This window comes from Papio anubis, chromosome 5 (genome assembly GCF_008728515.1).
Source record: "Papio anubis isolate 15944 chromosome 5, Panubis1.0, whole genome shotgun sequence".
In the NCBI taxonomy this organism is placed as follows: domain Eukaryota; kingdom Metazoa; phylum Chordata; class Mammalia; order Primates; family Cercopithecidae; genus Papio; species Papio anubis.
In genome coordinates, this window is record NC_044980.1 from 123,634,440 (window position 1) to 123,651,963 (window position 17,524).

Sequence of the window (17,524 nt, forward strand, 5' to 3'; positions counted from 1 at the left end):
AGTGAGGAAAATGTGGAGCAGAAATGCCAGCCAGGCCAAAATAAACATGCAGTAACAACATGAAATGAATATTGGTTATTCCATTTTAATCTACTGAGATTTGAAAGTTAACATTATCGAAATATAACCTAGGTCATGCCGGTTGCAAAATCTCTCATTCTCCAATTATCTTTCTCCTCCTATGTTCCTTCATAAAAGGTACTTCCAGGCATGCAGGCCTATCATGTTTATTACATTTTTCTCTCCTCCCCATGTCTCTCACCAATCACTAGATTCTAGATAAATCTTCCGAAATGGTTCTAACAACACTGTGCTGTCTTTTTTATTTCCAAAGTAACTTTCGCCATTGTTCTCATCATCTATCACCAATAATGAAGCTATATTCATATCTGGTCCCTAATCCTCAATCACTTATTGTGCAGACAACCTATCCACCTTACTTCAGCACATTTAACATGCCTCGTACACAATGGACATTAAGTCATTCAACTACTTAGAACTTTGAATGTTTTGTTACTGCTAATTAAAAATTCAAAATTTTTAGTTAGGGAATCAAGGCTTTCTATATCATATTCCCAAACTAGCTTCTCAGCTATATTTAGTATTCAAATTTATATCTTTTATATATTAGGAAGCTTTTCAATGAAGGGCTCTTGAGCTTTTGGAAGAATGTGAATATTGATCATAATCAGTTTTTTAAAAGACTCCACAAATTCAAAGCTCTATAAATGTGCCTACATATTACATGTGAAACTGATAGTATCCAACCATCCATAGAAAAGGCTTCAAAGCTGTGTCCTTTAAGACTCAGACAAAATAAGATAATTCTCTTTGTTAAATCATGACACAAAGTAGCTATAGTAAAGTTCAAAATTAGGGAGTTAATGTTCTTCTATCTTGACATATCTCAACCTCACTGATTTTCTTCACAAGAACTGCCAGTATTTTAAAATATCTTCCTTCATTCTGTTTATTAGATTTTCTAGAACCATACACTGTTTAAAACAATAGCAACTCATTATCAGAGGTGGAGAACTGAGATCTTTCTCTTGTTAATCAGTGAATTCAATATGTATTTCATAAGCATATAACACATGCAAGGGACCATGTCTTTTCATATTTGTATCCAAAGCAAATAGCATCTTGCAAAGAATGACTGTATTAGTCTGTTCTCATGCTGCTGATAAAGACCTACCTGAGACTAGGCAATTTACAAAGGAATTAGGCTTAATGGAGAACTCACAGCTACACATCACTGAAGAAGCCTCACAATCATGGCAGAAGGCAAGAAGGAGCAAGTCACATCTTACATGGATGGCAGCAGGCAAAAAGAGCTTGTGCATAGAAACTCCCATTTTTAAAACCATCAGATCTCATAAGACTCATTCACTATCATGAGAACAGCGCAGGAAAATCTGCCCCCATAATTCAATCACTTCCCACTGGGTTCCTCCCATGACATATGGGAATTGTGGGAGTTACAACTCAAAATGAGATTTGGTTGGGGACACAGCCAAACCATATCAATGACCAGTAAATAAATTCTGATAATTGCTAAAGTCTGGGGAACACAAGTTGAATTACTCATAGGCCCTACCCACAGAGACTCAAATATTTGGGAGAAACAGTAAAAACTACCCACAATGCAAGTCAAAATGGAAATACAAGCATTAAAAATGGAAATATAAGCATTATAAAAGCCTGGAACAAAAAATATATATATTCTAATTGTGAGAATCCAGGAAAGTTTAAAAGAGAATGTTGCATTTGAGCAATGCCTTCAATTTTTTTTTTTTTTTTTTAACTGTAAAAAAAATAGAGAAAGCATTTTAGGCTAAGAGATCAGCATAGCCATATAAGGAAATTTAGGATTATCTAACATTATTAGGAAATAGAAAATATGACAGAATACTAGGTCAGAATACACACAGTGGAGTAGTGGGAGAATATGCTGAAGAGGTAACCTGAGGTGCTAGCATAAACTGCTTTGAATGCCAAACACTTTTGAATTTAATTTTTTAAGCAACTGAACACAGAATATAGGATAGTAAAAATAGTCTAATATATTTTAGGAAGATAATTCTGACAGCAATATCCATTATTGATAATATTTTGAAAGTTATCTCACGGGTGGCTAAATTTTCCTAATGACAACGTGTTCATTGTTCATTCTTTCAAGGGCACCTGAATATTACACTTTGCTCTCCTAGAATGTCTCTGAATGGTATGTAAGGGTGAGCACTGAAGTGCATTTTAATCACATAGTCCTATGTTGCATATAATTTGGTTCACTTTGTGTAAAATATTTTATATGAGTTTATAAGAGGCAGATAATCTTACCTCTATTCAACAGGTCTGAATCATTTAAAATGATTAAGTACTAAGACATCATAAAATTGTTCCAGTGGATTAAATAGTTCGAGGATGATAGTTACTGCTTTATCAACAGTTTTCCCATTAATCTGTTGTTCCTATGCTCAGCAGTGTTCTCTCAAGGCCAAAACCTTCTCTTTTGGGTTGGTGAATATAAGTGCCCTCCATTTTTGGCAGCTTTGATCTCCAGATTCACTGTGATGAGCCCAGCTGTTCACAAAGCTATTTTCATGCTTGCCAGCTTAATATCCCGCAGCACAGCAGTGCAGTGAAGAAGATCCCTTTCTGATTACAGGTATGCAACAAGAGTTAATTATTAGAAATGCTTTCTGATAATACTCAACTGAAATAACAATCTCAAATGATGAAATTTATGAGCAAAAGCTACATTTCTTTCAACATATCTGCAGACAGAGAACAGAGAGTGGTAGCAGGGAAGAATAATTTCTTGTAGCTTCCTAGCGGTGGATATCATAAATCACAGGAAACATTAATTATCCTCTAGCTCCATGAGAATATGGGTCAAGACTCCACAAAGATACAATGAACTAAAAGCCTCAAACCTCATCAGTTTTTTCCACTTTTATGACTTTTCTAATAGGTAAGTATAATGTCAAAAAGAATATGCCATTTTATAAAAACCACATATGATCTGATTGAGAAAGCTGCATAAAACAATTCAAAATCTCTCAATCAATGTGACATTTAACTTAGCAGATATGGTAGGGAAGAGTAATTAATTGCTTTATCATTTGCAAAAGGACGTGTACTTGGATAGAAGAATTTTTGGCAACATTTCAGTAAAAGACACATTTAAAATGGCTGTTCCAATGCCTTTTCCTATAAAGGAACAAGACTGCCATTTTAACACCACATTTACTTATTATGATCACATCTAATTCTGCTCTTGTGTATATAAACAAAAGCATTTCTTAGCCTTACTATTTTTAGATTCATGGAAATTTCTTTAGAAAGGACATTTTCAAATAACTTTCAAAAGTTCACCATTATCATAAAGATATCATCTGACTATTAGGTACACAGTAGCCTTACCTGCTTCTGTTACTACCATAGACACACTTTGCCCAGTATTGATTTAATTCATTACATTCTCAGTGATAGGGACAATGAAGTCCAGGCTGAGGTGGTCTCAGATGCAGATGAGGAACTTGTTGGGAATTGGAGCAAAGGTCTCTCTTGCTAGGCTTTAGCAAAGAGACTGGTGGCATTTTGTCCCTGCCCTAGAGAACTGTGGAACTTTGAACTCAAGAAAGAAGATTTAGGGTAATCTGACAGAAGAAATTTCTAAGTGACAAAGCACAAAGCATTCAAGAGGAAGCAGGGCATAAACATTTGAAAATTTGCAGCCTGATGATGCAATAGAAAAGAAAAACCCATTTTCTAGGGAGAAATTCAAGCTGGCTGCAGAAATTTGTATAACTAACAAGGAGCAAAATGTTCATCACCAAGACAATAAGGAAAATGTATGTCTCCAGGGCATGTCAGAGACCTTCACAGCAGCCCCTCCCATCACAAGCCAGGAGGCCCAGGAGGGAAGATGGTTTTGTGGGCCAGATCCAGGGCCCCCTGCTCTACGCAGCCTCAGGACATAGTGCCCTGTGTTCCATGTGCTTCAACTCCAGCCATGGCTAAAAGGGGCCAAGGTACAGCTTGGGCCATTGCTTCAGAGAACGCAAGCCCCAAGTCTTGGCAGCTTTCATGTGGTCTTCTATGGGTGCATAGAAGTTAAGAATTGAGGCTTGGGAACCTCTGCCTAGATTTCAGAGGATGTATGGAAATTCCTGGATGTCTAGGCAGATGTTTGCCACAGCAGTGGAACCCTCATGGAGAACCTCTGCTACAGCAGTGCAGAAGGGAAATGTGGGGTTGGAGCTCCCACAAAGAGTCCCCACTGGGGCACTACCTAGAGGGGCTGTGAGAAGAGGGTCACCATCCTCCAGACCCCAGAATGGTACATCCATCAACAGCTTGCACCATGCACCTGGAAAAGCCACAGGCACTCAACACCAACCTGTGAAAACAGCCAGGAGTGGGGCTGTACCCTACAAAGCCACAGCGACAGAGCTGCCCAAGGTTGTGGGAGCCTACCTCTTGCATCAGTGTGACCTGGATGTGAGACATGGAATCAAAGGAGATCATTTTGCAACTTTAAGTTTTACTGACTGCCCTATTGGATTTCAGACTTGCATGGGGCTTGTAGCCCCTTTGTTTGGGCTACTTTCTCCCATTTGGAATGGGCATATTTACCTAATGCCTGTACACCCATTGTATCTAGGAAGTAACTAACTTGCTTTTGATTTTACAGGCTCATACATGAAAGGTACTTGTCTTGTCTCAGATGAGACTTCGGACGTGGACTTTTTGGTTAATGCTGAAATGAATTAAGACTTTGGGGATTGTTGGAACGGCATGATTGTGTTTTGAAATGTGAGGACATGAGATTTGGGAGGGGCCAAGGATGGAATGATATGGTTTGGTTCTGTGTCCCCAACCAAATCTCACCTTGAATTGTAATGATTTCCATGTGTCAAGGGCAGGACCAGGTTGAGGTAATTGGACCTTGGGGGCAGTTTCCCTCATGCTGTTCTCATGATAATGAGTAAGTCTCATGAAGTCTGATGATTTTATAAGGGTCTGGCATTTCCCCTGTTGGCTCTCATTCTCTCTTCTGCTGCCCTGTGTATAGGTGCCTTCCACCATGATTGTATGTTTCCTGAGGCCCCCCAGTCATGCAAAACTATGAGTCAATTAAACCCCTTTTCTCTATAAATTACCCAGTCTTGGGTATTTCTTCATAGCAGCGTAAGAATGAACTAATATATAACCAAGATCAGATGACCCTACCAACCAGTTCTAAAAAATGTTTAAGGTACAAATAATGCCGATTTTTAAAACAATTTTTGAGGTAATAGAAAAATACAAAAAAAAAAAAATCCCAACTTATTTTACAAGGCCACCATAAAGGAAATTATAAGAAAGGAAATCCTAAGGCCAAGTTCATTTCTAAATGTAAATGCAAAATATATATAACTTTTTTCTTTTTGAGACAGAGTCTCACACTGTCACCCAGGCTGGAGTGCAGTGGCACGAACATGGCTCATTGCAGCCTTGACCTCCTAGGCTGAAGCAGTCCTCCCACCTCAACCTCCCAAGTAGCTGGCACTAGGCACACACCACCATGCCTGGCTAATTTTTTTATTATTTTATTTTTTGTTTTTGGTAGAGATGGAGTCTCACCATGTTGCTCAAGCTGGTCTCAAACTCCTGGGCTCAAGTAATCCTCCTGCCTCAGCCTCCTGAAGTGCTTGGATTAGAGGCATGAGCCACTGCACCAGGCAAAACATAAAAATTGAATCTAAAAATAAATGAAAAGATCAATGCCTGACTGTACCTGACATACTTTGCTGCTCTTTCAGGTCCACCCTGCAAAGAAGCTTCAAGGAGCCAATATCCTGAAGATATGCAACCCATAAGGGATGTTTTCCCCAGGTACTCCAACTATATATCTGTAGCCGTGATGAGGCTACAGTAGTCAGAACCTACATTCACTGCAAAGCCTTTAGAGATCCCCATATAAACCAAACAAATACTCTCTGCCTATCAAATTACAATCTAAAATTTCCCAAGAATTTCCAGATATTCAGAACAAAACTCAAAAGCCTAGTGGGGGTTGCAGGAGTGAGAACTGCTAAACCTAAACTACAATAAAAATAGTATCATAATCTCTTAAATAGACATAGTAGAGAAAAACAGAAAAACACTTTAAATAAATATAATTAACATCCTCAGAGAGAGACTTTCTTATCCATTATATAAGAAATATGCTTCTCTGAAATAAATTATTTTGGGGCTTAGAGATTAAACATAATATATATGTATATATAATACATAATTTTTAATATATATTCAGAGTTTATTTATATATCTAAAATATTTAATGTATGTAGATGCACACACATACATATATGTTCATAATAAATGCTGAAATTTTAAAACACACACAAAATCACAAGCTGGAAATAAGAAGAGACCCAGATAAAATATGAATTAGTGAGATGGAAGATTAAACAAAATTATTATCAAAAAAGAAGTGCAAAATAGCAAAGAAATGAAAAATATGTACAAAAGTTGACTGGCATAGATACACACAAATATGCCTATTGTGTCATTGTTTTAATAGTGAAAAATTGAAAATATTATAAATTTTATTTACTTATTGAATTCTTAAATAATTTATAGTGCATCCATATTTATTATCTATTACAATATAACATTAAAATATGGTGCATCCATATTTATTAACTATTACATACATAACAACAGTTGCATTCCATTGTAACAATTTTAAGTAAGCAGGGGCTTAAACAAATGGCTAGAATTACGTCAAATTGAGACAGGATAGGTAGTCAAGTAAGTGATCATATTCTCGGGATGCAGCAACCATCATGACCATACAGTCAACAACAAGCTTCAACATGTGCATTGTAATTGCATATTCAAGCAAAGCTATCTTCAGTAGGAGATTTTCCCCATAGAGAGGCATGCGCACTTTGATTTTATCTGTCCTCAAACTGACCCTTTACTCATTTTAATAGTAAAAAATACACCCCTGGGTGGATATTTAAGATGCTAATGAGACATGCAACGTATGAACAAACATGTACAGCTACTGCACATGTGCACCCAGAAGACCACCCAAAACATGCTTACTAGTAACACTTCTTTCCACTTCCTTATGAATAATCATGTAAGACTCCCACAAAAGGAGTCGCCCAGGTGCCAGTCTTTGCTGTCTCATCCTTACGAACAGCACGCCCTGAATCCTCTCTCTCTCTCAGGGTGTAGTGTCTATTCTGCACCTAACTTCCAAATATTCTTTTTATTTTGCAATAAATTACTCTATGCTGTATCTCCTTTGCTGTGTGTCTCTTGTTTAAATTCTCTTAAACCAAAGAAGACAAGAACCAAGGTATCCCAACAGCTGTCAACAAAATGGCTTTTATGCAAAGGACACATAAACTTGTTTATTTTGTTTGTTTCATCTGGGCACATTACTGCTTTCAATAAAATTGGGATTCTCTTAGAAAGAAGAGATTACTGGATATTAAGTAGGCTTCTAACAGTCACTACAGACTATAAAAAGAATGATAAGTTATTTGAAATAATATGATATACCACTGTCACAGAAATATACACATAATATCATTCTATGCAAAATGAAAAAAAAATCAAACTATTTTTATTTTAGGTGAGTTTCTGTGTATGTAGTCATGAAAATGAAAACACAAAGGTATTTGCATTGCATTGCGATTTGGAAAAAATAACCACAGGAAAAAAAATAAAAGAATACTCTGTAAAATATCAAAAGTTGATCATATCTGAGTGAAAAGAGCATGAATTGTTTTTAATTTTTCCCTGTGTTTTTGTGTATTTCTTCCTTTTTTCTACACGATACATGTTCATTTTGGTAATCAAGATAAGAGCAGCAAATGAATATGTATAAAACATGGCACTAGCTAAGTGAAGTTGTAGATATCTTGGAAAGGCAGGCAGTCAGAATAATTTCAGAGAACAAAATACTCTGGTGGAAAATCTGATTATTTCTTTGAGGATTTCATTCTATTCTGTTTTTTGTTTTATTGATTTGCAACATCAAAACTATTTGATAACCAGGTATGATTGAAAGTACTTATGAATGGGAGATACAAACTTAAAGATACCTGTTTACTTCCTGTTTTGTTTAATGAATTTACATTGATTGTCAGTGTGCCAGCTTGAATATCATCTCCCCAGGCACAGGAAGACAAAGCATTCTTTTCTGGAAAAAGCCAATATATTACCTAAAGTGAATATTTGAATATTTTTACAGCTGTTTTAAATTAATACTTAAAATCACAGATGCTAGTCTGAACTTTTACCATGTGGGTCTCTCTCTCTCTCTTTCTCTCTCTCTTTCTCTCTCTCAATCTCTCAATCTCCCAATCTCCCTCTCTCTCTCAATCTCTCAATCTCTCTCAATATCTGTCTCTCTCTCTCTCTCTCTCTCTCTCCACACAATTTCAATTATCAAAGAAGCAGAGGCAGGGTCCTGGGGTAGAAGATGAAATTTAATCAACCCATTTCCTCCCAAGGCTCACGTTCTAAAATGTATCATTTTTTCCTTGGCCCTTTCATTTCCAGTACTGCTAGTTTGCTCTTCAGCTTACTCATAACTTATTCCTCAATAAATCATAGAGGAGAAAGTATATGAACTGAGGCCATGGGGAGTATATCAAACGTGTGATGCTCTGGAACTGCCATCTAATTCTTACCAGCTCCTTCAGGTGATTTACCTCAAAGCAGTGAATTTCAAAAGAATTTGATCTGTGATAATGCCAATTTATGTTTATCTCACTGGACTGCTATGAAAAAAATAGCTGAAATGTTTAAATTGAAATAATTTTGTAATATTAAAGAGCATCAGGCAAAAAGAAAAAAAAATCCTTTTTTTCTAATACTAGTATTTGTCTGCAAGATGCAGGAGTCAAACCATACTTCTAGAACATGCAAAAGTTACTAGATAATATTTATAATTCTCTTAGGCTATGTCACATTTTTGAAGCATTTCCTAGTTTCTGGGTTATCAACTTTCACAATCTAAATGACCATCAGTTGAAATATGTATTATTGATTCAGGAAAATTACTTCACTTCCATTGAGAAGGAACTCCTTCTTTCTGTTAACTAGGACCTTGCATAAAATGTTAACTCTCAAAAGAGGCATCCAACTTCAAGCAGCAAGTTGTAGGATCAAGAATATTGGTAAGGGATAGAAGTGAAGTAGCTAAAAATGTAGTCCACCAATTTTTCTGACATCCATTCTTTAGAAGGCAAAAATGAAGCATTTTTCAACATTTCTTTGAAGAAGGAATTTCCATGGTCATGAACTTAAAGGAAAGCATACACATGTCTGCCACACCTGACACCTCAGGGAGGCCAAAAGCAATAAAATAAAGATTCGTATATTGTTCTAGATATGCTACAATAATTCATCCCTCTCTCTTTTTTCATTCTTATTGGAGAGCCAATACAACTCTCATTTTACCAAATTACAAGAGCTAATTAATCATATACTGCACTACATGAGGGCTTTTTGAAAATACAAGTAATATAAGCTTTAATTAGTTTGTCCTAAAACTATCCATATTATAAAGTGAAATTATGTGATCAAAGTCTGGTTCTCTCCATTGAAAGAAAAATAATTACTTGTTGCAAAAATCAGGAAGCATTACCTTCAGATAGGGCTTAAGGATCTTTTTTTTTCTTAAGTCATATATATTGAGTCTTGGTGTTTAGGGTAACATATCTCTCACACAGGGCCATTCTGTAAAGAGGAAAAATCAAGTAAGCAAAGTTGTCATTCTGGCCTGTAGCCAAACATTCCATCTTGTGTCGTTTCCTCCAATTGTGTGTGGATATTCACTTTCTCCTCTCCTCAACAAAAGCTGATCCTACAGTCAGGTAATATGTCAGGGTATCATTGAAGTCTCAGAATGAACTTAATTCATAGTTAAATTCTTCCGGTTGCATTTGCATTTTAATTATTATCTTTAAATTTTTTCCAAATATAGCTATGAATTTTAAGCATTAATTTTATTCAACAGTAACTCTACACAGCCAGCACTTCTTGACTTGAGGTAAGCAAGAAGAATGTCAGAAAAAAAGAGACATGAATTTTAGATGCTATACATTATTGATATACTGTTTATCCCAAAACAAATTATACATATTTTTGATATTTCATTTTCTTCTCAATGAAATAGTTCCTTCACAGAATTTTGTAATAAATGATCAATATGTTATAAAATTCAGGAACCACAGAAAATGTTGTATCCCTCCCACGTTAATGTTTTCTTTTGTATCCCTCCATGTCAATCTTTTCTTCCATTTTATTACATTTCTCCTCTCTAGCTAAGGATCTGCTTTCCACTCTTGTAATTATTTTTATTTACTTTTTATTGATATATAATAAATGTACATATTTTGGGGGTACATGTAATAATTTGATACCATCATATAATGTGAAAAGATCAAATCAGGGTATTGGGATACCTATCACCTTAAAAATTTAATTTTTCTTTATGCTGGAAACATTTGCATTATTCTCTTCTAGCTATTTTGAAATGCTCAATAGCTTAATGTTAACTATGGTCACTTTATTGATTTATTGAACACTAATAATGGGTACAAAGATACCATTGGAAGTATTAAGTTTTCTTTAATAAATGAAGTGTTAAACTTTTGCACTCAAATTGCAGACAGTACTCCTACACAAAGAAACATAAGAGAACTAAACTACACTGAGGAAAAGCATACCTACATTATTACAACATCTTTTACGATTATTTTAAATATAATTCTTCATTAACTCAGTGCCTACACAGCATATTTTTGTTCTTCCCTGCTTTATATAGATACTCTGTCAAATCTCTGAATTCTTTTTCTATCTTATTAAAAATGTTAAAGGAAAATGTCATGTAGAAAATAACATGCTCATAAAAGCAAATGTTAACATTAGATTGGGAGGAAGACAATGCTGTCAAGTTTCAAGCTCCGTCATCACTGTTTGATTGTTAAAGATTTAAAATAAAAATTCTTGATAGTATAGAAAATGCTAAGGTGAGAATGTATAGTTTTATTTCCACTCCTCTTGACTTCAGTAATGTAGAAACGAGGTATTTATTTTATCAAGAATCTTTTTAAAAATGGTGGGTGTGGTAGAGGAACTTTTGAAACAAAAACAAGGACAGTAATGAGAAAAAAGTCCATGTTATTATCCTTTCATTATGTATGTATGTGTGTAATTTAAATGTTATAATGAGCAGAGGCAATATGGTGTAGTGATTAATAGTACAGATTCTAAAATCAGTCAGGTTAGACTGCAATCCAATTCCCTCACTTCCCACCTATGTCATATTGAGCAAATTATTTAATGTCTGTAGGGTTCAGGATTTTTAATCTGTAAAATAGATATACTAGTAGGCATTAACTCAAACAGTAATGTATCAGTAGGCATTTAGCCTTGATTTATAGTTTCATTAATTATTTTCTAGAAAAAGAATCCTGGAATATAATATAATAATTTAAGTACATCAAGTACAACAGGGCAGATGTTTTGAATCCTTAACAACAATGAAAAGGTTTCTAATACCTTTATTATCTCAAGCCTCACAAAAGAAGCAACTAGATTACTTTCCCTCAAATCTCACAGAGGAAACAGAAGTCATCAGAAATAAATTTCATCATTTTTCCACCCCCAAATTTAAAAACCTTCCTGCATTAATACCCATATTCCCATCTTCTATTCTGTTCAACAAAAGATATGACCATACATCTGTCCAAGGCCAGTCACTCCACTTCTGCTCTGAATTAAATTCCCTCATACTTTCTTTAATGCCCATACAATGTCAGTCATCCATCTCTCTCCTGTATGATTAATCTCTTCTATATATCATTTCAATCAGGACACAAACATGCTTTAGTACCTTTTATATTAAACTAAAATAAACAGAAAACACTGATGTTACTTTTTAACTTTATTCTTTTCTCTTTTTTTTTTTTTTTTTTGCATTTTAAGAGTTTATGGTAAAGCTAAAAAGACAAGTAATGATTAACAAGAATTAAGTGTAGTTGCTGCATCTGGAGGGGATGAAGGGCTTCAAAAGTGATGGCAATGCTCTGTTCTTAAGACTGGCTTACTACCCTATTTCTGTGCCACCATTCATAGCTAAACCTCTCAAAAATGTCACCTGCTTTCCAATGGAATACTATTCAGCCTTAAAAAAAAAAAGAGGGAAATTCTGTCATTTGTAACAACATGGATGAAACTGAAGAACAGGCTGCTAAATGAAATAAGCCAGGAACAGAAAGACAAATACCTAATATTTTTACTTACGTGTGACATCTAAAACAGTTGAACTCCGAAGCAGAGAGTTGTGGTAATGAAAGCTGGGTGGTGGGAATGCGCCAAAGGGTACAAAAACTGGGACACGAAAGTAATAAGGTATTTTTTTAATTCTTTTGTGCAACATGGTTAATATGGTTAATAATAGTGAATTGCATATTTTAAAATTACTGAGAGTAAATTTAAAATGTTTTCCTCACAAAAAAATAAGTATTTGAAGCCATGGATATATTAATTAGCTTAATGTAATTATCTGTATTTCACATTTTATTCTTAAATCATAACATCACTTTGTACTTCATAAATATATACAATTGGGGGGCGGAGCAAGATGGCCGAATAGGAACAGCTCCAGTCTCCAACTCCCCAGCGAAAGCCACACAGAAGACCTGTGATTTCTGCATTTTCAACTGAGGTAATTGCTCATCTCACTAGGGAGTGCCGACACCCGGTGCTGGTCAGCCGCTGCAGCCCCACTCCAGCAAGAGCTGAAGCAGGGCGCAGGCATCGCCACCTTGGAAACACAGGAAAGGGGAATCCCTTTCCTAGCCAAGGGAACTGAGACACACAACGCCTGGAAAAATCGGTAACTCCCACTCCCCAATATCAAGCTTTTAAGCAAGCAGGTACACAAGGAGATTATATCCCACACCTGGCCAGGAGGGTCCCATGCCCACGGAGCCTCCCTCAGCCGCTAGCACAGCAGTCTGTGATCTACCGCAAGGCAGCAGCGAGGCTGGGGAGGGGCTCGCCACGCTGAGGCTTGGGTGAACAGCCGCTGGGAAGCTCGAACTGGGTGGGAGCTCACAGCAGCTCAAGGAAACCTGCCTGTCTCTGTAGACTCCACCTCTGGGGACAGGGCACAGTAAACAACAACAGAAGCCAAAGCAGCAGAAACCTCTGCAGACGCAAACCACTCTGTCTGGACAGCTTTGAAGAGAGCAGGATCTCCTAACACTCAGGCTGAGATCTGAGAAGGGACAGACTGCCTGGCTGAAGTGGGTCCCTGACCCCTGAGTAGCCTAACTGGGAGACATCCCCCCACTAGGGGCAGTCTGACACCCCACACATCACCACAGGCGGAGTGCCACCCCTGAGAGGAAGCCTCCAAAGCAAGAATCAGACAGGTACACTCATGTTCAGAAATATTCTATTCTGCAGCCTCTGCTGCTGACACACCCAGGCAAACAGGCCTGGAGGACTCCTGCTACACCTCCAACAGACCTGAGCACAGCTGAGGGTCCTGACCAGAAGGACAACTATCAAACAGGAAGGACACTACACCAAAACCCATCAGTACATCACCATCATCATCAAAGACCAGGAGGCAGATAAAACCAGAAAGATGGGGAAAAGCAGGGCAGAAAAAGCTGGAAATTCAAAATAGAGCTGCATCTCCCCGTGGCAAAGGAGCACAGCTCATCACCAAAGCAAATGGATCAAAGCTTGATGGAGAATGGACTTTGACGTAGATGAGAGAAGAAGGCTTCAGTCCATCAAACTTCAGAGCTACAGGAGGAACTATGTACCCAGCAGCACAAAGAAACTAAAAATCTTGAAAAAAAGGGAAGAATTGATGGCTAGAGTAATTAATGCAGAGAAGGTCATAAACTTAAATGAAAGAGATGAAAACCATGACACGAGAAATACGTGACAAATGCACAAGCTTCAGTAACCGACTCGACCAACTGGAAGAAAGAGTATCAGCGATTGAGGATCAAATGAACGAAATGAAGCAAGAAGAGAAAACCAAAAGAAAAAGAAGAAAAGAATGAACAAAGCCTGCAAGAAGCATGGGATTATGTAAAAAGACCAAATCTAATGCCTGATTGGGGTGCCTGAAAGTGAGGGGAAATGGAACCAAGTTGGAAAAAACACTCTTCAGGATATCATCCAGGAGAACTTCCCCAACCTAGTAGGGCAGGCCAACATTCAAATCCAGGAAACACAGAGAACGCCACAAAGATACCCTCAGAAGAGCAACCTAAGACACATAATTCGCTAGATTCACCAAAGTTGAAATCAAGGAAAAATCTTAAGGCAGCCAGAGAAAGGTCAGGTTACCCACAAAGGGAAGCCCATCAGACTAACAGATCTCTCGCAGAAACTCTACAAGCCAGAAGAGAGTGGGGCCAATATTCAACATTCTTAAAGACAAGAATTTTCTGCAACCCAGAATTTCATATCCAGCCAAACTAAGTTTCATAAGTGAAGGAGAAATAAAATCCTTTACAGATAAGCAAATGCTTAGAGATTTTGTCACCACTAGGCCTGCCTTTACAAGAGACCCCTGAAGGAAGCATTAAACATGGAAAGGAACAACCGGTACCAGCCACTGTGAAAAAAAACATGCCACAATGTAAAGACCATTTAGGCTAGGAAGAAACTGCATCAACTAACGAAAGAAATAACCAGTTAATATCATAATGGCGGATCAAGTTCACACATAACAATATTAACCTTAAATGTAAAATGACTAAATAAGCCCAATTGTTGACACAGACTGGCAACTGGATAAAGCCAAGACCCATCAGTCTGCTGTATTCAGAGACCCATCTCACACGCAGAGACATACATAGGCTCAAAATAAAGGGATGGAGGAAGATTTACCAAGCAAATGGAGAACAAAAAGCAGGGTTGCAATACTCTAGCCCTGATAAAACAGACTTTAAACCATCAAAGATCAAAAGAGACAAAGAAGGCCATTACATAATGGTAAAAAGGATCAATTCAACAGGAAGAGCTAACTATCCTAAAATATGTATGCACCCAATACAGGAACACTCCAGATCTCAAAAGCAAGTCCTTAGAGACTTGCTAAAGAGACTGCACCTACACAATAATGGAGACTTCAACACTCCCAATCGGCCAACATTAGACACAGATCAGAGACACAAAGTAAAACAAGGATATCCAGGACTGAACTCAGCTCTGCAGCAAGTGCACTTACTAGACATCTATATGAACCTCCACCCCAAATCAACAGAATATACATTCTTCTTAGTACCACACGCACTTAATATTCAAAATTGACCACGAATTGGAAGTAAAGGCCCTCAGCAAATGTACAAGAACAGAAATTATAACAAACTGTCTCTCAGACCACAGTAAATCAAACTAGAACTCACTCTACTAAGAAACTCAATCAAAACCGCCAACTACATGGAAACTGAACAACCTGCTCCTGAATGACTACTGGGTACATAACAAAATGAAGGCAGAAATAAAGATGTTCTTTTGAAACCAATGAGAACAAAGATACAACATACCAGAATCTCTGGGACACATTTAAAGCAGTGTGTAGAGGGAAATTTATAGCACTAAATGCCCACAAGAGAAAACAGGTGATTCAAAAATTCCTCGACACTCTAACATCACAATTAAAAGAACTAGAGCAGGCTTATTAAAGTTCACATTCCAAAGCTAAAGAATGAAGGCAAGAAATAACTAAGATCAGAGCAGAACTGGAAGGAGATAGAGACACAAAAAAACCCTCCAAAAATCAATGAATCCAGGAGTTGGTTTTTGAAAAGATCAACAAAATTGACAGGACCGCTAGCAAGACTAATAAAGAAGAAAAAAGAGGAAGAATCAAATAGAAGCAATAAAAAATGGTAAAGGGGTATCACCACCGACCCCACAGAAATACAAACTACCATCAGAGAATACTATAAAACACCTCTACGCAAATAAAACTAGAAAATCTAGAAGAAATGGATAATTTCCTGACACGCATTAATTTCCAAGACTAAACCAGGAAGAAGCTGAATCCTTGAACAGACCAATAGCAGGCTCTGAAATTGAGGCAATAATTAATAGCCTAACAACCAAAAAGTCCAGGACCAGATGGATTCACAGCTGAATTTCTACCCGAGGTACAAGGAGGAGCTGGTACTATTCCTTCTGGAACTATTCCAATCAATAGAAAAAAGAGGGAATCCTCCCTAACTCATTTTATGAGGCCAACATCATCCTGATACCAAAGCCTGGCAGAGACATTAACAAAAAGAGAATTTAGACCAATATCCCTGATGAACATTGATGTAAAATCCTCAATAATATACTGGCAAACCGGATTCAGCAGCACATCAAAAGCTTATCCACCATGATCAAGGGCTTCATCCTGGGATGCGCTGGTTCAACATTCAGAAATCAATAAACATAATCCAGCATATGAACAGAACCAAAGACAAGAACCACATGATTATTTCAATAGATGCAGAAAGGCTTTTGACAAAAATTCAACAGCCCTTCATGCTAAAAATGCTCAATAAGTTCCTCGGTATTGGATGGAACGTGACTTCAAAAATAATAAGAGCTATTTATGACAAACCCACAGCCAATATACTGAATGTGGGCAAAACTGAAAAATTCCCTTGAAAACTAAAATAAGACAGGATGCCCTCTCACCACTCCTATTCAACATAGTGTTGGAAGTTCTGGCTAGGCAATCAGGCAAGAGAAAGAAATCATGGGTATTCAGTTAGGAAAAGAAGAGTCAAATTGTCCCTGTTTGCAGATGACATGATTGTATATTTAGAAAATCCCATTGACTCAGCCCAAAAGTCTCCTTAAGCTGATAAGCAAATCTCAGCAAAGTCTCAGGATACAAAATTAATGTGCAAAAATCACAAGCATTCTTATACACCACCAGTAACAGACAAACAGAGAGCCAAATCAGGAATGAACTTCCATTCACAATTAAGCCTAAAGAGAATAAAATACCTAGGAATCCAACTTTACAAGGGATGTAAAGGACCTCTCAAGGAGAACTACAAACCACTGCTCAGTGAAATAAAAGAGGACACAACAAATGGAAGAACATACCATGCCTATGGATAGGAAGAATCAATATCATGAAAATGGCCATACTGTCCGAGGTAAGTTATTTATACATTCAATGCCATCCCCATCAAGCTACCAATGAGTTTCTTCACAGAATTGGAAAAACTGCTTAAAGTTCATATGGAACCAAAAAGAGCCCGCATCTCCAAGACAATCCTAAGTCAAAAGAACAAAGCTGAGGCATCACGCTACCTGACTTCAAACTATACTACAAGGCTACAGTAACCAAAAACAGCATGGTACTCAGTACCAAAACAGAGATGTAGACCAATGGAACAGAACAGAGTCCTCAGAAATAATACCACACATCTACAACCATCTGATATTTGACAAAACCTGAGAG

At 37.1% G+C, this 17,524-nt stretch overlaps 1 long non-coding RNA gene across 2 annotated transcripts in view; it reads right to left on the reverse strand.

Moving 5' to 3' along the window:
• Positions 1-12,390, reverse strand: part of LOC116274957 — a 152,837-nt gene extending 140,447 nt beyond the window's left edge. Inside the window, exons 1-2 of one of the 2 annotated variants that reach the window (XR_004183823.1) lie at positions 9,665-12,390; positions 8,115-8,212 (exon numbers count right to left, since the gene is read on the reverse strand). This is a non-coding gene — a long non-coding RNA (uncharacterized LOC116274957). Of the gene's footprint in view, positions 1-8,114 lie in introns of both variants that reach the window. The other variant, XR_004183822.1, reaches the window with a different exon arrangement.
• Positions 12,391-17,524: the final 5,134 nt, after the last annotated feature.